The sequence below is a fragment of the Cavia porcellus genome, unplaced genomic scaffold (assembly GCF_034190915.1).
Source record: "Cavia porcellus strain 051 isolate PalLab524CR breed Dunkin Hartley unplaced genomic scaffold, mCavPor4.1 scaffold_21, whole genome shotgun sequence".
Classification (NCBI taxonomy): Eukaryota; Metazoa; Chordata; class Mammalia; order Rodentia; family Caviidae; genus Cavia; species Cavia porcellus.
This window is the reverse complement of record NW_026947504.1, coordinates 14,868,003-14,881,982: the sequence shown is the minus strand read 5'-3', so window position 1 is coordinate 14,881,982 and position 13,980 is coordinate 14,868,003. Positions and strand designations below refer to the sequence as shown.

At 37.8% G+C, this 13,980-nt stretch overlaps 1 protein-coding gene and 1 pseudogene across 4 annotated transcripts in view; both read left to right on the top strand.

Annotated features, from left to right (window-relative positions):
• Jakmip2 (janus kinase and microtubule interacting protein 2) overlaps positions 1-13,980 on the top strand; it is a 163,088-nt gene that overhangs the window by 52,505 nt on the left and 96,603 nt on the right. The gene's annotated exons all lie outside the window — the stretch shown is intronic.
• LOC100732699 (small ribosomal subunit protein eS6-like) lies at positions 9,235-10,936 on the top strand (annotated as a pseudogene).

Sequence of the window (13,980 nt, the reverse complement as noted above, 5' to 3'; positions counted from 1 at the left end):
TTCTCTTCAAAAAAAATAATAAGAACTGTGGGAGTAATAAAACCCAAAAACTGTAATTGTTATTGTAAAAAAGAGAGGAAAGGAAGGTGGTCTAAGGGATATAACTGCATGTAGGTTTGAGTGTATAGGATGGAAAACCATATTACTGAGCTTTTGTTGGATTATTGAATGGAAGTGTCTGCAATCTCACTGTATGAATGTCCACTTTATATGCTTTAATTTTATAATGTGGGCAACTGTTTCTAAGATGACAATATTTGACCTATTAACTAGTGATTTCTTACTGTATTTTTTTTCTTAAAATTCTGTATTATTTGTAGCCTTTTATTGCTTTTTTTTAATTTCCTTTCTTTTTTTTCTTTAAATAAAAAAAAAAAAACATAATCTTAAGTGCCAATCATTGTGCTAAGCACTGATCATGGAGACAAAACCTGACACTGGACCCTTAGCCACAGCTTTTATCCTGCCAGAGAACATCAGGGAGATTAAAAAAAGAACAAGCAAGACAATGGTTTCAGGATGACTGTGACCACTTCATGCTACTGCTAAATTTTCCAGATATTCATGGGAATGCAGATACGCAGAGCATCAGTGGGTACGGTCCTGGCACAGCAATGCAGGTTTATCAGGATGGCCACCAAATTCTAGCCAGGGGATGGCTCTCTGTAAGCAGGCAGAAAAAATAAATTTATTGAAAGAGGCTGGTCGTTTAGCAACAAGACGACAACCAGATTTATGTGTCACAGGTTCTTACCCTTTAGCAATGTGCAGACTGGCTTCGCTGTGTTGGCACTAAATAAATGTTTGTTATGTACATGTTGGCAATCAGTCCACAGTTTCTTCTTCATATCTGCTTTTGAATTTTTTTTCTGTTGTTGTACAGGGGCTTGAACTCATGACTTCATGCTTGCCAGTCGCTGTGCCACTGAGCTGAATCCCCCAGGCTTGTTTTTGAATTGTGATGCTGTAATTAGACATTCGCCCTACTGTTGCCTACATTGCTACTTCCCATGTTACTTTCTCATGCAGGACATTATGCTGGCGTGTGTGTTGCAAGCCCTCCTTACTCATGGTAGCATCTGGTTAAGGCCACACTGGCAGACTAGATGTGGGACTCAGATGAAAGTAACACACAATTATGTGAATAAGGTGTCCAGCGAGTAAGATTCCCCAATTGATTAAAAGACAGAAAGAACTGCTTATCTTCATTAGCAGTTATGCTGAACAAGCAGTTATGCGACAGGGATCAAAACACTTTACTTTTCCATTGTACTCTTTCAAATGTATGTACTATATGTAGGGTTGGAAATTGACAGGGCCTGTAATGTCTCTGGTCATTGGACATACCTATAAAATAACACTTTTTCTCAACCTTCTCTCTTTAAATTGCCTTTAGAAAAACATAATAATCTGCTTCACATCTGCAGTTCTCAAAAGATAGTATTTTTTAACGCATTTAATTGTGATGCTGTAATTAGACATTAGATCATCTCTCTATGTGATCTCTTTACATTATGAATCTTGATTCAGAAACTAGACTGTCTAGTTTCAGAGAATGGTCACACATCTGAACTTGACTCTGTGTGTGTGTGTGTAATGGGGGTGGTGGTGTATCCTTGTCTTTTTCTCAGTTTCCAACTCCTCTGAAGTTGCAACCCCAACAAGGAAAGGGCTGTGGGGGCAGAGAAAATGCCACCAAAGCCGATGTTTCTTGCAAAGGACTTTATGCTTTCTCTGTATGTGCAGGTATGTGTTTTACACAAGAAATAGAACCTCAGAGTTTGACCTATATACCCATGAATGTTTGTGTGCATCCTGAGACGCTCCTCCATGGACTTCTTGCGCTGTTTGAGGAGTAGCTCCATGCCTGAAATTATGGGATTCATAAAATTTATGTCAAAAATACTTACAAATACTAAATATCATAAACTCTTAAAATCTAGGATTTTGATTAAGTGAATTCTAAGAAAACTTCTCAATAGTTGATATTTTTTCATCAAATGGATTCATCTTCCTAGAATATTTTTGGTAATGTTTGAGATACATTTCTATTTTAATTACTAAGGAAATTAAGTGCATTAGAAAATACTATCTTTTGAGAATTGCAGATGGGAAGCAGCTTACTATGTGTTTCTAAAGACAGTTTAAAGAGTGAAGATCAAAAAGAGTGGGTGTTTTTTTTTGTTTGTTTGTTTTATGTTTTTTGTTTTTTGTTTTTAGGCAATCCGTCATTTAATGTGCACTGACTTTCTCAAAGTGGTAAGAAATTGGATTCCAAACTGAGGACAGGGGGCTGGGGATTTAGCTCAGCGGCATAAGCGTCTGCCTTGCAAGCAGGCAGTTGTCAGTTCGATCCCTGGTACCGATAAAAAGGAAAAAGACAAAAAAACAAAAACAAAAACAAAAAAAACCTGAGGACAGAACTCTCAAACTCCTGACTTCCAAACCAGTTCTCATTCTAGGCTTCTGTGCTGGCTTTATTCTTTCTAGAAAGAGAATCAATGCTCAGTTACCAACAAGAAATTTTTCTAGAAAGTACAATAGCTACACAGCATCTCATGCCATGCCAAATAATCAGACTATTGGATCATCCAAGTATTAACCAAAGCTATGTCATCAACAAAGCATTAGTCATTCAACTGGTGGAAACTTCTGGAAGATGATGCTTGTAATAATAAGCAACATTTGCAGTTTATTTGAAAATCACTTTCATATTCTGTAAATTGTCTGATTTGAGTTTAACACCATCCACTTCTTTCAAACACAGGAACTATTATAGTTTCAGTAATTTGGCCCTGGTCATACTGTCAGCAGAGCCAGTGCTTAAATGGCCTGGCAGGAGAAAGACACATTGAAATAGGCTCACAGGTCCCAAGGATCTCAGAGGAACTCTTGTTAAGGGACTCCTCTCAACCCTGCATATGCTTTTATCCACAAAATTCCTCCTTTTGGAGTATTTTGTTCTGACCCTTGCATATCCTCTCATTAAAAAAAAAGCTTTTGTAAATAAGGTGGGTAACAGAGGTTGAAGATGGGAATAGTTGGAGGAAAAAAGAATCAAGATCTGTTTTGCATAAATACAAACACCTTGTGATGAATGTGATCTTATGTATATTTAAAATGTACCAATAAAATTAACAAAAAAGTTTTAAAATTACCCACATGAGTGGTTTGCATTGTTCCCTGCTGCAGAATATTTGCTTCCTTTACAGATACCCGACATGGGCCTTCAGGGCTCCCCTCCATCCCGCTCTTCACACGGAAGATAAATCACACTCTGTTCACACCCATTAGAAACAGAGAGCAGCTTATTAACAGTGTGTTATGATCTGCATGTAGTTTGTACCTCCAAATCAATATCTGCTTTGCTTCTTGGAAAGGAATCAGTTTTGTCAATAACCTTGCACACAATGTTGCTGAAACAGCACTTGTAAATGGAAGGTTGCGGAAGTTTCTGGAGAGTAAACGGGAAAACAAAAGGGTATAAGAAGGAGGATTGAAAACACTAGCACAAAGGACTAATTTGGAAGAGTCAGAATTAAGCACTGGAGTAACAGCATAAACACTCAAAGAAAATCATTCTGTATTTATTTTCAGTCTTGTAGATGATGTCTCATCATGAAATGAAGTTGGCCATTTCAACTTTTCTATCTCTGAGCTACCATCACATACATTATCAGGAGTAATTACACTTTTATCTGCATTTATTCAATAAGCATTGTGTGTTAACAACTAGGTGTCAACTCTTGTGTCCATGGAGGGAAACAAAATAATTTATACCAAGGATCTCCTCATGAGCCTCAAAGTTTAATAGATTTTTAAAAACCCTCACTTAAACCATGGTTTAATTGCAGATACTTTTGCAAAGGCAATTTCTTAGCAACTTAAAATTTTATAAGTATCATACAGATCTTAATTTTAGAAATTTCCTTAAAGATGCCAGGTATAGAGAATTCTAATATAATAACAAGATCGAGTGGCAGGTAGATATTAGATGGTTCCGAAACTTCAAACTATAAAAGAGAAACATCGTAATCCAAGCTGGGACTCGATCCTGATCTTATGAAAATTTTCTAATTATCTGACATTGGGCAAACTGCTTAGCCTCTGTAGGCCTCAGTCTCCTTATACAAATATCAGAAGTGACAATGCATTGGGTTTTTGCAAGGATTAATGAGCTGATGTAGGTAAGACACCCAAGCCCTGGTAAATCTTTAGTAAACAATCATTATTATTCCTTATCATAGTCATTTTCTTTGTTGCTGAGACACAATACCTGACATCCACAGTTTAAAGGAGTATCAGTTTATTTTGGATCACAGTTTCAGTCTGTAGTTTGCTGGCTCCAAGGCAGAAGGAGCAGGTTGGAAGGACCTGGGCAGAGAAAAGCCTCTCCCATCATGGTGACTGGGAAGCAGAGCATGAGCAGAGAAGCTGGGAAGAGAGATTAACTCCCAGGTCACACCGCCAGTGTCTCACCTGTACCAGGGCCCACCTCCTGACATGATGATGGCAAACCCTTCAGAGCTTTCAGGGACAACAAACAGCTGCATGCATGCTACAGGTTCACCACCACTGTCCTAACAGCACAGGCAGCTGCCAATCCATTAATAGATAACTCTACCGATGAGCACAATGTTTTCATGATCCAATTACCTTCCAAAAAGCCCTACCTCTGCACAGGAGTCTTGGCTGACATTCTGGACCTAAACCACAAATTACTAATGTTCATATTAGAATTTTATATCAATTATTATTATTCAAAAGAACACAGTAATCCCTGTTTCCTTCTATATCTACCATTGACACACACAAAAATACATAGCTGTATGCAAATTCTAGCACAATCAACATTTTACAATTATTTTCTATGTTGATAATTAGCAGCAACCCCATAAATATATGGTGACAGAGAACATTAAGAATTAGTCCAACCAGATAGGGAAGAGCACAAACATGGCAGTTAGCGAAGCACTGGTCTTTTTTGTAGCGTAGCACTGGTTTTTATGGGAAATACGTGGATGGAGTCATATAACCTGATCACTTAGTTGCCTTTTAATCAAAACTTCATCATATAGAGTCAATGAAAAGTCTGGAGAATAATTCATTAAACATAGACTACAGTGGAAGGAACTTGGAGGTCCAAACTAGTAATATGTATCAGTTACCATTTTAGAGAAAAAAAAAAAAAAAAAAACCTTAGGGACAGGAAGGAGCTCATCTATAAAGAGTAGAATTTAACTTACAACTGTTTGGCAATATTTGGTTTTTAAAACACACATGATCCATCATGTTCCAAGAGTTTCTGTAGTGATACTTTGCATGTCCAACACATCAATCCTAATTGAGGTGCCAAGTCTTTTGTTTCTCTGAGACTCAGATTCTTATCTCTTGAATATCCAATACTCAAAATAAAGCTGCAGAACAGATGATGTGTAAATAAATATGCTAATGTCAGGTTTCTATTCTGACACCAGAATGGCTAATTTCGAATCTCTCCCCAATCACTGGAGTCTCAAAACACAACTGCTTTGAAATGTAGGTGGCCTACTTGTCAGAACTATTGTTGGAATTATTTCAGGGAACAGTATTCTAGGTGGGAGAAGAAAAGGGAATGACTGCATTCATAAAGCTCTAATTCTGAAGCTCTTTTTCCTAGGTAAACATGACCGTGGATTTAAGAGGCCATGTACATAAGTGCATATTATTTGAGGAAGTACTGCTTTCACAAGTTCTTTAAAACCCTCATCTAGAACCCAGCCAAATAGTCCCCCTGTATGCTGAAGCATTCAGGAATACAGAAACTATTTTTCATTGGCTGTCTACGCCTGAAAACGTTTAAAACATTGTTAAATGTTACACAAGACAGTAGATGTCAAATACATCCATCCTGAGTGACCTGGAATATCACACTTGCTGTACTAAAAGGTCTAAATTATCTCACGTGTCCCAAAGCATGCCTTCTTTCACTAAAACTTTTTTTGGTAAAGATAAATTTTTTACTAAAATGTTTTACTAAAACTTTCTTTGGTAAAGATAATTTATTTTTCTAAAACTTCTAAGCAATGTTTTGATGGTCAAATTAGATCTTCCTGGCCTCACTGACCACTCTTTCCTGGTCCATTCAAAACGGAATCAACACGATTCCTGCTTCCATGTCATGTGACATTTATGTATCTGCCCTGGGAACCTCACTCTTGTTTTCTACCTATTTAATTTTATTTCAGTCTCTCAATGTTACTTGCACTCTTCTGTTATAGAAAGCATTATTCATTCTTCTTACTTGACAAAGAAGACTTTATTCAGGATCATCATGATAGTGTAGGGACCACTGCAGTGGGGCCATACAGGAGGAGAAAGATTAGGTTCAACTCTGAATACAGCTTTGGCAGAATTTTAACCAAAGACAGGCTAAGGTGATCATATAGCTCATGGAGGATGAAAAAATCAGATATTGAGGTTTGCACGATATTGAGAGAGGAGGGTTTCTTAATCTAATTTAGCAGAGTTCTTTGCTAAAAGAAGTGCTAGGAAAAACTTTGGAGCCCAGACTACAATCTTGTAGATAATGAAATAACTGAGTGGGTTTCAAAGTAGCCATAGCGGACCTCACATCTGCTTCCTTAATCATGACTCCCTGTTGCCCTTAAATTCTTCTTTCCTCTGCTTTGTTCAGAAGTTCTTTCAGGGAATAAATATTTCATGAAATGCAGCTTTGCCTGACAGCATCTAACACTGCCTTAACCTTTTGAAATTATACCATTTTAGAGGTGTATTGCTTAGTGATTTTCCTGCCCTGCTAACCTGTTTTTAGTGATGTCACTGGAGCGTCTTCTTTTGGTTTGCAAAGTACTGCCTCGAGTACCTTCTCATCTTAATAGCCTCAAGAAATAAGGAGCTGAGCTAGACATGCATGGAGGTATGACTTCATAAATCAAACAGCGTGGAAGTGGTAAATAAATTGGTCAAAAGTTCTACATCTATGACTAAAACTGAGTCAGCCAACTCTTAGTTCAGCGACAACCTGACATTCAGTGTGGAAATTTCTCTTTTCTTTGTTCCTTCCTTGTTTCCTTCCTTCCTCCTTTCATTGCTTTCTTTCTTCCTGTCTCTCTATTTATCAGAACAGTGAATCAATGTTTGAACAGTTGGTGCTAGGTAATGCCAAATGCCATTAGAGGACTCTGATGGATGCTGGTCTCTGCTGCTGCCAGCTTTTGCCATTTGACACTGGCTGTGGTGGAAGCCATTTGTTGACCCTGGCAGTTATTTGTCTCTATGGCTGAACTTCATAGGCTACTGGTCTCTGGAGAACGTTATGATTTGGCTTTAGAGCCCTGAGTGTTTATAGTCCTTCTTTTAAAACGAATGCTTCACACTACTCAGGATAAGAATTCTCAGCAGATTTATAGTATTTGCTGAGCCCATAATACCCAAGAAATAAATCATGAACCAATTTACAGGGCCATCAGAACAATGTGTTACTTGAATTGGGTCTCTGCTGTAGCCCAAAGATTTGGCATATCAGAGGGACTTTTAGACCAACACAGGAAATGTGAGGGGAATTCAGCTTAGATAGCAGCTATGGGCCTGTAACTGGTCCATGTTCAGGCCTGCTGATTGATCAAGTGGATCGAAACTCAAGCCTTTGATCTGAGGCTACTGATTGGTTCAAAATTAATTCTACTGATCAGTTGAAATTCAATCAGGACAGATATCTCCTGGAGTAAGTGCAGGCATCCAGGACAGCCAGAGCTGTCATAATGGCCCTAGGCAGAACACTGGGATATGCAAGCTGTTTGATTGACAGCTGTCACATCTCTGTGAAAAATGGCGTGTCAAAACTGGGGAATCTTCATGAAGAGTACCTTTGTTGGTTATAGGGATTCAGTGAGGTTGAGGATGTCAGTAATGGACCTTCGTCGCTCCCTGATCTTTGCCATATTAGAGGTGTACTCCCCAGTGCTTCTTCCTGAGGAGGAGCCTCTGGAGTACCAGGAGTGGGGAGCAGCATCGTAGCTGATGCTGAGTTGCTCTTCATGTTTGAGTGGCCCAGCCAGCAATAAAGTAACCTTAAGGGTAACCGAGGACAGTGAGGAAGCTGTGCCAGTTCTTTTTCAGGGAACTATGAGGAAGTGAAGGGAAATCAGGGGGAGGAGTGTGACACCCCCACACCCCAGCAGCAGCACAGGAAAGAGGAGAGTCGGGTGCTTCTCAAGCCTCTGAGTTACAGTCCTTACCTTGTAAAACTTTTGACTTTTAAGGGGCAACGCTCAGCACAATAAATTCACAGCATATTAGATATTTGATTTTTCGATGTTATTACTGAACGGGAACAAGAAAGACATAAAAAGTTACTGCTGTACAACACCTTGCCTCAAGCTGCAGGTGTGATAAGCAAATGAGGATATTCATAAAAATAGAAGTGCCAGCAAATGTATATTTGACATGTTTACGTGGGCCATCGTTGTGACCAGATGGTCTATAATTTGGTAAATAAGCACCACCCTGCATTGCACAGCCTCCAGGTAAAACACAGCAGTGCTTGAAAAACATGAAGTATCCAAAAATAATTTATGAGTAAAAGCGTGGTTTAATTAGCTTCTTGCTTATGTCTGCAGCCGTACCATCCTGCAGTGTAGCTGGCCCTCAGTGAAGTATCTGCTTAAGTGAATTGTTCTTTATAATGAATAGCATCTTCTTGATACTGGGGTTTAATTTGGAGTTATAAAAATGCATTTTCATAGGCATTGCAAAAGCATTAGGTCATCTTAGCACAGTATCTTCCAAGTGTGCTATGTGTCTCTCCTGTAGGGTTTCTGATCGTTAGCGATTTTTTTTTTTTAAGAGTTACTGTTTAGGGGATTACATTTCCTGAGCTGCTGCAAAGAGACAGCTACATATTGATGATATCTGGTGGATAAGACAGAAAGAGTATTTTTTTAAGTCACGTGGTAGTCTTTCCTGTAATGTCGAGTGGTGGTTGATACAGACTGCATGATGGATGATATACAACACAGAAGGGTACTTGCTAAAAATAACTGGTTGAAAAAGAAATGAGCAAGAAAGATTCAGCTTGTGAACATTAAGCAAGAGTATCAACTTTTGACTGCATTCAGTCAATAATTTTCCATTTTTCAAAAGAAACGTCTATGAAAGCACCATTTGAGCTGGGCTAAGCGAAAGCTGGGCCTCTTTGTGGTGCCTTTGTCGAGGGAGATCAGTTGCTTCCAGATGAAGGTGAACATCTTCCCAGCCAGCTGCTCCAGTAACTTCACACGTTCGCCTGTGGCCACAGAAGTTGCTGCTGACTCTAGGTGAGGAATGGCAGGGTCATGTGGTCTGCATCAGCGGTAGGAACAACAAACAAGGTTCCTCCATGAAGCAGGTCATCTTGGCTCATAGCCCATTTTGCTTGCTACTGAGCAAGGGGCATTCCTGTGACAGACCAAGGAGAACCGGAGAGAGAAAGCATCAATCTCTCCACGTTGCACTGCAGATGACAATCTGTGCTTTCTCAACTTGGTTATTGCAAAAAAAAAAAAAAAAGGGTGGGAGGAGGATATTCCTGGATTGACTGATACAACTGTGCCTCAGCTACGGGACCCCATTGAGTCAGTAGAATCTGTAAACCTTTTAATCTCTGTAAAGAAAGTGAAGTCTACCAGTATGCTGTCAGAAAGCCCTTAAACATGGTAAGAAACCCAGGATTGAAGCCCCAAGATTCAGCGTCTTGTTACACCACATGTCCTCCAACACAAATGCTGCCAGATGGCTCTGGAAGAAGCAGCATACTAAGAAAATAAAGAGGTTGCAGAATACGCTAAACTTCTGGCCAAGAGAATGAAGGACGCTAAAGAAAAATGCCAGGAGCAAATTGCCAAGAGACGCAGGTTTTCCTCTCTCAGAGCTTCTACGTCCAAGTCTGAGTCCAGACAAAAATAAAATGCCTAAGTAGCAAAACAAACAAGCAAACAAAAACAAATGTCTGTGATTAGGCATGGGGAATCAGGAAGAAATAAGTTCTTCGTTTGATTACTGAGCAACCTTCATCCCCTGGTGTTGTCTAAGCTCAATGTTAGCAGCCCAAAGGAAAAATTGTAATACAGCACACGACCTAGAAGTTACAGTCATTTTCGTAAACTTCTTGGCTATATTATTTGAGCATTTTAAAAAAAAAAACATACAATTTTTTGGGAGAGTTATTTCATGTTATCTCTGTATTAGTGTGAAAATCTTCCAGTTAAAATATGTAGGAGTCTGTTAATTTGTGGAGTTGAATTGTATTCTCTAAAGATGAAATCTTTATTCATAGATTAAGTACAGAGTATAAAACTTTAAAAACTGATTTATATAAGCTAGACCAGGCATGGTATTGCATGACTATGAGCCCAGTGCTCGGAAAGCTGAGATAAGAAGATTGCAAGTTTCAGTTCAACCTAAGCTACATCGTGAAGTGAAACCCAGTCAGGATTTCATAGTGAAACCCTGTTACAAACAAAACAAAATAAAACAATGCAAGCTAGAAAATAGAGCTAAAATCATAAAAATCATAATAATATATACCACTTTATAAAATATTTATATGATGCTAAGATAATAAATGTCATGTAAATTAACATATTCAAGCACACTGACCTGAATTTTGTGTGGCTGATAATGTAGGCTATGTGATGATCTTTCACTCAGTCTGATATTATGAAGAGCTTCACAGGATGTAAAGTGCAGTTACCTTAGAAAGATTAATCCAAATGAAATGCACATGTATTGGTTTTATTTTAAAACCTGCACTACTTCCTTTAGTTACAATATAGTGCTAACTATATATGGCTAAACTTTTCAAAATTCAAAGTGCAATTGATCACGTGACAGTCTTATTTTTTCCTCCTAGAATTGCTTTGCTAGTGCTGTGTAAGTAATTCAGTTTTCTAAAAGTACTGCATACTCCACAATAGCAGCATGAAATGGGGATATTGAGAAAAGAAAAGAGAACGCAAATAGAAATGAACCATGACTATTTTCTGCCTTTACTTTGGTGATACTGGAGATTGAACTCAGACCCTCCACACTGAGCTACATCTCCAGCCCTCATTTTATTTTTCATTTTGAGACAGGCTCTCCTTAAATTGCCCAGTCTGGGATCAACCTTCAAGTCCTCCTGCCACAGCCTCCCAGAGTACAGTGATTATCTCATCTGGCTCTACATTTAATTTTTTATTAAGTTATTTCATGTCAAGAGAGCAGAAGATTATAAATAATCTTGTTTCACCAGATAAAACAACAAAAGCTTCAGTAGATTTAGGTTCTTCATTTCACTTCTGTTTCAGCCTATGACTGACATCCAATTTTATATTATCCATTTATTAGCTATACTTTTCAGGAACTGGTTATGTATTTAAAAATCTCAGATCAAGTACTCTTCACTCCTTGTGAGAAAAAAAATGGAAACAACAACCACCAGAAAAAGGGAAAACAATTTCCACCCATTGTGCTCTGGAGCACAGGTCCTCAGGAGTGTGGATGTCTGGAAGGTGATGGAGAGGGGCACTCAGGAAAAGCTATGGGCAACCTCCAGTGCGCAACACACATAATCCGAAACCCAAAGACAGAGGGAGAGAAGCTAGGAGAGCAGAGCGGAAGAGAGAGGAAATAACTAAAAAGAGCAAGGAGGCAGACCCTGAACCTGTGATCACAAGATATAGCTGCATCCTTAACACACTGCACGGGTAACTATAAAACCATCAGGCTGAAAACTGCAAGCACAAAGAAAGTACTAAGAAGAACCATTTGCAGCAAAGCTGAGGAGCTAGTGCAGACACAACCAGCTGATTTTTTTTAGCATTATCGACACAGAGAACTCTTTAGAGCTTATCCAGTTACGGGCTCTGCCATAATTTTGTATTGTAAATGGCTTTTGAAAATACAAGATATATAGACGCTCAACAGATAATAGGTATTTGTTGAAAGGAAGTAGTGTGAGCTGTCATTTTTTAAAATATATTTATCATCTCTAGGTGACTGCTTCCAAAAAGATCCAAAACTTGGGGGGGAAATTAAGAAAGTAATACCTATTTTCACACATGCTTTCATATAGGAGAAATGGGATTCTAAAATAATAACATTACCAGATGTCTCTAGGGGCTACCTATTACTCAGAGAATAATTTTTTTAAAAAGCTTCTACAATGATTAGATTTTTCCTCTTCATAATTTGATTGCCTTTTGTTTTATGTTCTTGTTGTTATATTAATAGATATATACAACTCAGACATGATATAGATTCCTTGGGGTAATTTTATTATTATTAAATTATTTCTTTTATAGTTAATAACATCTGTTTTTCTGGTATTATTCACATGCTACAGATTTCTTTAAATCTTGTTTTTATGATGTATGTAAATATGTATAATATAGTAACATAAATGTACATACATATGTCTTAAGTATTTTGTATCTTTATATAATAAACTCTTTGGAGAACTTTTTTTTTTCCAGAATGCTGTTTTTCCCTTTTAACTGATGTGTTTATTTCATCCAACTTTAATGTAGTTACTGATAATTTGGTTTAAATATGCTACCTTTTTGAAGAGTTTCTGTTTACCCAAACAGTTCTATATTTTTTCACCTTTTTCTTGACTTCTTTTGGATCAATAGGTAATGATTATTTCTTTATGTATTCAGGGCCATTATTTGCACATGCTGGGCATGTACTGTATCACTGAGCTTCTTCACCTGCCCAGTAGCAAAATTTTTAATTACTCAGTTACTTACTTTTACTAATTTAGAAGTTATAGACTCTTCATTTGTTAGCATTAATCCCAATAATTATTATTCTTTTCTATCAATGCCCAGACTTTAATATATACATTTACATGTATCTTCCTCCTAATCCTTAAAACCATATTCATTCTTCTCAAATTATAGAATTAACGCTAGTAAATCTGTGAATTATAATAAGAAATATTCAAAATTTTAAAATAATAAATGTTCATTTATATCTTCCCAGGTATTTGTTGCTTTTTCTGCTTCTTATTTTTTCCTGTGTTGTTTGCTTCTATCTGAAGCTTACCCTTTATAAATTTCTTTAGTATGCATCGGAAATGTCTTCGTTTTACCTTTGACCTTGAAGGGCTTTAATTGCAAACAGGTATCTAATTAGCAGTTACTGTCTTTCAACATATTCAAAATATCACTGAATAACTTTTGGTTCTTATGTTGCTGTCAAAAAGTCAGCAGTCAGTTTAATTGGTCACCTGTAGGCTACCCTGCTCTTTTCCTGTCACAGTGTACAAGATTTTATTTGCTCTTTGTCACTGAATCTTGAAGATAGCTAGTTCTTGAACTTGTGGATTTGTCTGTTTCATCAATTATAGAAAAAAATAAGCAATTACGTCTTCAGGTATTGCACTGACTTCATTTTGTCTCTCGGATCCCTCGATGACCCTGTTGAATGTGCAGCAGATTTCATGTTGTGTCTTTTATCATTTTTTGAATCTTGAATCATTTCCATCTTTTGGTTTCTCTTTGCTCTTGACATGTCTTTCATTCCCTGATTTTCCTACTCTTCTAAACTTACTTGGTTTCAGGTTTATTTCTGTTTTGTTTGTCCCCTATCTCCTTGTTACTGTTGGAATCCAGAAAGCGCCTCAAAAGGCTCAAAGTTGAAAACTCGCTTGCCAGTGGCAAATTGGAAAATGAGGAACTGAGTGGACCATGAGGGCCCTACTGTTATCAAGTGGATTAATTTATTGATGAATTCATAACTTCCTAGGTTTATTGGAAGGTGGTGCCTAATTGGATGAGGCAGTCACTGGGCTTGTGACTTGAAAGGAACAGACTGTTTCTGTCTCATTCCTCGCTGGCTCTTCCTTGCCCTCTCTGCTTCCTGACCTTCATAAATTAAGCATCTTTCATCTGATGTGCGTTTGCTTCATGATATTTTTCCTTGGAGCCTGCTAACCCTGAACTGGAATCTCTGACA